Source organism: Meleagris gallopavo, chromosome Z (assembly GCF_905368555.1).
Source record: "Meleagris gallopavo chromosome Z, MGAL_WU_HG_1.1, whole genome shotgun sequence".
NCBI lineage: Eukaryota > Metazoa > Chordata > Aves > Galliformes > Phasianidae > Meleagris > Meleagris gallopavo.
In genome coordinates, this window is record NC_139435.1 from 5,417,323 (window position 1) to 5,423,319 (window position 5,997).

Below are 5,997 nucleotides of genomic sequence, written 5' to 3' on the forward strand. Positions count from 1 at the left end.
AGGAAATATTCAACACCAGTGCAAAATTCAGGCCTCCAATGATTATGTGACTATGGCCTCAAGAAATCACTTGAAAAATGGTGTGGGTAATACTGTTGTAATCGACTTGTATTGTAAAATTTAAATTATATTTCTTGGCATGTCTGACCAAAATCTTATCCAACGCAGAATACGTACTGATAAAGTCAATGTCAAAGCTTGCAATGGAAGCAACTGAAAATACAGAAACAATTACTGCCCAACTGTCTTTGTTTAATTTGTTATTTATTTATGAGCAATCTTATCTTATTATTTCTGCCAAATTTGTATTTTACTGCAGCCAGAAAAAGAAAACAAATCTTTGTTCTTGATTTTCACACAGCTGTGTTCTATTGGAGGTGCTTCTCAGTTTCCAGCAAGTAAGAATCATTGTTCACATAAGAACTGTATTCATTTTTTTGGCAGCTAAGACCCACACATTCATTTCCTGAAAAGAGACAAGAAATAAGCTTTGTACAATTGCGTATGGATGTGGATCTACAATTGTGCTGTAATGCTGCGCTGGAAATGAATTTCTTCTCTGCAAATCAATTTGTTCATTAGAATGATCTCCAAATTTTTGCTGGACTCAAAGGCATTTTAGACCTACATTTCTTTAATGAGTGTTTAAATAACCATTCTGCTGATGTACTAGGAGTAGCTTATTAATAAAACTGCAGAATTTTTGTCTGAAAGTTAGCTCTGTATGTCATATTTATTATGACTCTCTGCTTAGAGATTTAGTGGGAAGCCTGGTTCAAGCTTGCATCATATTGTTCAGGGAAATTTTTTAATAACAGTTTACATTTATCTAGGTGCGTAACTACATATATAGATATATGTATATATATATATATACTAATTATACTATATTAATATTCGAACAAAATTGACAACATATTTCATTGACACACACAAAATTAACCATTTCTAATCCTTGTCTTAGTTCATCATCCCCACACTCTTGCAAATTCGACCAGTTCAGTCTTCCTGAGTAATGAGAATTTAATCCACTATTTAACAAATCAGTAATCCAGAGCAACATCACAGCGATTATGATTCCACTTCACATTAGGACTTACTTGGGGATCACAGAATCATGGATTTGGGTTGGAAGGGACCTTTAAGATCATCTAGTTCCAGTCTTCCTGCTATACTCAGAGATGCCTCCCTCTACGCCAAGTTTTTCAAAGCCCCATCTAGCCTCCATGGGCTCCTCCAACCACGAATACTTTCAGGGTGAGTGTCCACAGCTTCACTGGACAACCTATTCCAGTGGCTCATCATCTTCACAGTAAAGAGAACTTGCCCATATTCCATGTTAGATCATGGAGGTACTGAATCCACTCTTCGTACATGAACATAATCTGAAGGTCTAGAAAAAGAATGTAGAAAGTGAAATACTCATTTTGCCATAAGGGTCTTTATATCCCAGCATCAAAAAGATATTTTTTTTTTTTTCCTAATTGCTTTAAGAATCTGATAAGAGGTAACGAATAAACTGAAGTTTCCTGAATGCTACCTCAGAAAGTTAATTACAAAATGATTTATATCTCAGTTTTTCAAAATTGTTAAAAAAATAAGATTCTTGAAGGTTTATTTCTCTTACAAGTTACATTTCTCCATCACACTTAGGCAAACTTTTAGTTTTTTTCCTCATTTGTTGCTATCGCTTTCACTTCATCTAGAATATTCTTCTATTTCATTTTGTTCTTCTTCCACTGATATATGATTTATTCCTCACTGTACCATTAATACCTCTTGTTCTAAATTCCTATTTTCCTGGCTTTCAAAATTTTAGTGATGAAAAATAGTTAAATTGTTAGAAAGGTTGATTGTTTCCCCATTATTCTATGAATTTAAGCACTGTTTGTTGAAATCAAAAGTTGACTTAAGTCCAACTTGCTATGAGTAGAGGCTGAAGTGCAGCAAAACAATTTGCATTATTGAAATAAACACTTTTTTTCTCTTTTCACATAACACAGTAGATAATTATAATTATTAAGATTTAAATAAACAGTGGATGTCAACTGGTAGCTAAATTACATGAGTTAGATTCTTTCCTTCTACAGGTGATCAGTCCTAATTCAAGATATTGCAATTCTTATGTTGCAGAGTAAATTGTAACAAAACATTTTATAAAATAATAAAGCCTATTGGGGAAATAGTCACTTAATAATTTTACATGATGCTTTTTTAGCTTTTACTCTAGGCAGAGAGGTTGTGAAGTCTCCTTCAATGGAGATATTCAAGACCCGTCTGTACACCTACCTACCCCTACTGCAGGGAACCTGCTTTAGCAGGCAGGTTGGGCTTGATGATCTCTTGAGGTCTCTTCCAATTCCTGTGATTCTATGATTCTGTCATTCTGTGTTTTATTCTGGATTGCTTGAGATAAATGAACACTGGAAAAGTAATGTCTTATTCCTACTTCACTGATATCTTATAAATTTTGAAAAATTCAACTAATGTAAAGATAAAGTTAGACAATTTGGATGCATGTCCAAACTTAAGAAGCTTTTTTGAATTTGATATGAAACTTTTTATTTTACAATGTTATGTAGGAAAGCTCATGAGCATATGACTTGCTGTAATCAGGTCAACTTATTAGGGCTGCCTGGAAAACATTTTAATTTTATTTTTAAAATATTGTTTTAACATTAGGATTTATTCTAATGCACAGTCAAAACTGGATCTGATTACTTAGTTTTTGGTTGAAAAAAGAAGAAACATAGGTAACTGATCTCAGTATTTGTTTGCAGTATCTTTGGTGTTTTGTGTATCGGTTTGTTTCCTTTATCTTATCTTTCATGTGCGTATTCTAACATACGAGTTACTAATTAGATCAGCGTGACTCTCTGAAACCAGATTTTCATCCTGAATTTAAGAAAACTTTACAGCTTTTGTCAAAATAAGTATTTTCCTGTGCACAAAAATGTTTAGTTTTTAAAAATATGTCTGTGGTATACACGTGTACAGTTATTTAGCTCAGTTTGCAGAGCCCCTTTTACAAGGCGGCTACTGCAAAGATACATTTAAGCATAATGCATTTGCTCCTATGTTGAATTTAAGGTTGGGACTGAATGGTTTATTTGCTGAAGATGAGTCACAAATGAAAGTAATGGCAGACAGAAGCCATGATAAAAAAGTTTTCCAAGTGTTTCCTGTAAATGTTTTTGTTTGGGTTTAACAGTATATGCAAACCCTGGTGTAAAAAGGCAAATAGAAGACAAACGGTATGTTTTAATTTTTCTTGAAAGCTGATTGATATTCGTAGATTTCAAGCCAGGCAGAAGTAGCAGTAAAGGAATGGCCTTTGTTGCTTCCTTTAATCTCCCTCTTCCTCTTTGAAACAGCAATAGAAGGCAACAATGATTAGAAAATTCAGAAATAATCCAAATACTTCAAAATATGTTTGATGCAAATTAACTGTAGACTAGATGCAATCAGTTTTTCAGACTGGCTACAAACTTTATAATATTATTCAAACTACTGAAACTGCATCCATTCTCCTAGGGAAAATAAATAATTTTATCTTCTTCTAGTGAAACTTGTCTTAACATTCCTTCAAAGCATTATACACAACAAATTGAACAGTCTGCTCCATACACGTAAACTGTATTGGTCTACCATAGAAAAATCTTACTCAAAGTCTTGTTGAGGTCTCTCATTTCCCTGTTATGTTTAGCAGACTTTACACTGTGTGTACAGTTAAATAGTAGCATCAAATTAGTGACATTTTGTCTGCATATGATGTTAGAAATTATTATGTTTAATATTAACTTACTCAAGTTCAAACAGCTGAAGCAGGTTCCTTTTTCAAAGATCTCTCTCCTAAAACCTATATAGCTTTTGTGTTTTTTTTTTTTTTTTGTTGTTGTTGTTTTTCAGAAAAATCTCCTTCCCAGTTAAACAGGTAAGCATGGAGGATGCCCCAAAAGTAATACCTCCTATTTTATTATGTTAACCCACAACATCAGAGGCAGATATTGGCAGTGTGGCAGTAAGGTTGAAACTTTCAAACAATATTCCTTTAGGAATTGTTGTGACAGATGGCAGTAGAGAAGCAGTCTGATAATACGATGTCTGACATGGAAATATATCTAATGGAAAGATGTGGAATTCAGTTCCTTCAAGTACAAGAAATTATACTCACCGACATTCATCAGCACTTACTGGATGTTTATGAGTCTGAATAGTAGATATGAACACACTGAAGTGGTTGTTGATGCATTTCAGCAGTGGAAACTGTCACCATGGGGTCACCTGTAATGTATGCTGCATGCAGGCTCTTGTTCATTGCTGGTGAAAATATACATCTAGTGGTGATGACTACATAGAGAAAAATAGGTTTTTTTTATCTGAAAATTCGCTCTTTCAAATAGAGTTATTGTGTTCTCTGTATCTGATGTCATTTCCCTAGAAATAAATCAGAGGCATTACTTTCAAGCAACTTATGCATGAGTTTCTTGTTGTATTACTGGTTCATATAAATGTATATATAGAAAGTAACAGGTAGACTCTTCCTTATAGATCTGCTGTCAATTTCATAAATACCTTGAGTAAAGATAACTACAGGAAACTGGATGTACCATCTCACCCCAGGCAATAGCCAGCATTCACTCCCACAGAAAGAAATTCAGAAGTTGACCACAAAACTACTATTATATACTATATGTATTTAACAATATATTATAGTATTTAACAATCTTGTTCCCACTGCTTATTATTTACAAGTGGTTATACAGATGAGCTTTCAAAGGGAAGGTCTCTACAGAGACAATGATGATGTGCTGAAACAGGCTTCCCAAAGAAGTTGTGAATGCTCTGTCCATGGAGTTGTTCAAGACCAGGTTAGATAGGGCTCTGGACAACCTAGTCTACTACCAGATGTGGAGGTTGGTGACTCTGCCTGTGGCAGGGGAGTTGAAACTCGATGATCCTTGGGGTCCCTTCCAATCAAAGTCATTCTATATTTGTGATTCTATCAGCTTATTATTTGAGTTAGAATAAATATTAATCTATATTCTCTTTTTACAACAACAGCTTTAACAATCCAACTTATTATGAAGTAGATAGTCTTCTGGAAAACAGAAATTGCATATTCTGAACATCACAAAACCAGCATGCTCTCCATGCAGATTTAAATAGCCATCAACTTAAATTCTGATAAGGAGTTTATTCATTCCAACATATTTTATATTTTATTATTATTATTATTTAATTGAGAAACTGAAGTAGAAAAACAAATTGAAAGTAAGTAGAATGTGGTAAATCACTATCAGAGATACTTCACGGACTTACTCTGAAGAATTTCAAGTCACCTGATTCATGGTTTCTCCTTTTTTTTCTTACAGTACTCATCTGCAGATAAAAAAAAACATGCAACAAATTAAAAAGAGAGAAGTGAAGAAGAGCAATAGCCAATATATTTTTTTATTTGAAGCAATTTTACCAGTTTTTTGACTCTCCTTAAGAAGAGCAACATTCACAAGTTTTGAAATTACTCTGAAAGACAACATTAAATAACAGAATTCAAGCACTAGCATGCATCCATTTGACACTTTATATAATCAATGCATATACAGATGTTATAGTTAAGAAATATATACAAGAGAATCTGGCTAAGCAGGTTATTACACAAAAAAAATAGATAGAAGGCTTACCCTTGTCCTGGGCTCACTAGAAAACTCCAAAAGGAGAGATCTCCAGAAAGATAGTCTTTCCCACTGGTTGTCAGCTTTTAAATGGGATCTAGGAGAGGTGGAGCCAAACTCCACCCCTTCCAGCAGCACAAGTGAATTTCCTTCACCTGTTCTCCCAGGGCTGACTCATTGCTCCCCTAAGGTGATTAATCAGAGGTTCAGGCTGTGATTCAGCAGTTCCCAGACACACTTCAATAGAAGTAATTCTGGTAAAAGAGAAACTCAGAGATTCCATTCTGTTGTCATTTACATCACTATGTCTAAAGTAACTGCA

General features: G+C 34.1%; 1 long non-coding RNA gene across 1 annotated transcript; it reads right to left on the reverse strand.

Annotated features, from left to right (window-relative positions):
• Nucleotides 1-247: 247 nt before the first annotated feature.
• On the reverse strand, nucleotides 248-5,744 carry LOC109364467 (uncharacterized). The gene is made up of 5 exons (XR_014880387.1): nucleotides 5,685-5,744; nucleotides 5,323-5,382; nucleotides 4,195-4,437; nucleotides 1,101-1,393; nucleotides 248-466 (listed from the first exon to the last, which is right to left on the reverse strand). It is a non-coding gene; the product is annotated as an uncharacterized LOC109364467 (long non-coding RNA).
• Between the last annotated feature and the right edge of the window lie 253 nt (nucleotides 5,745-5,997).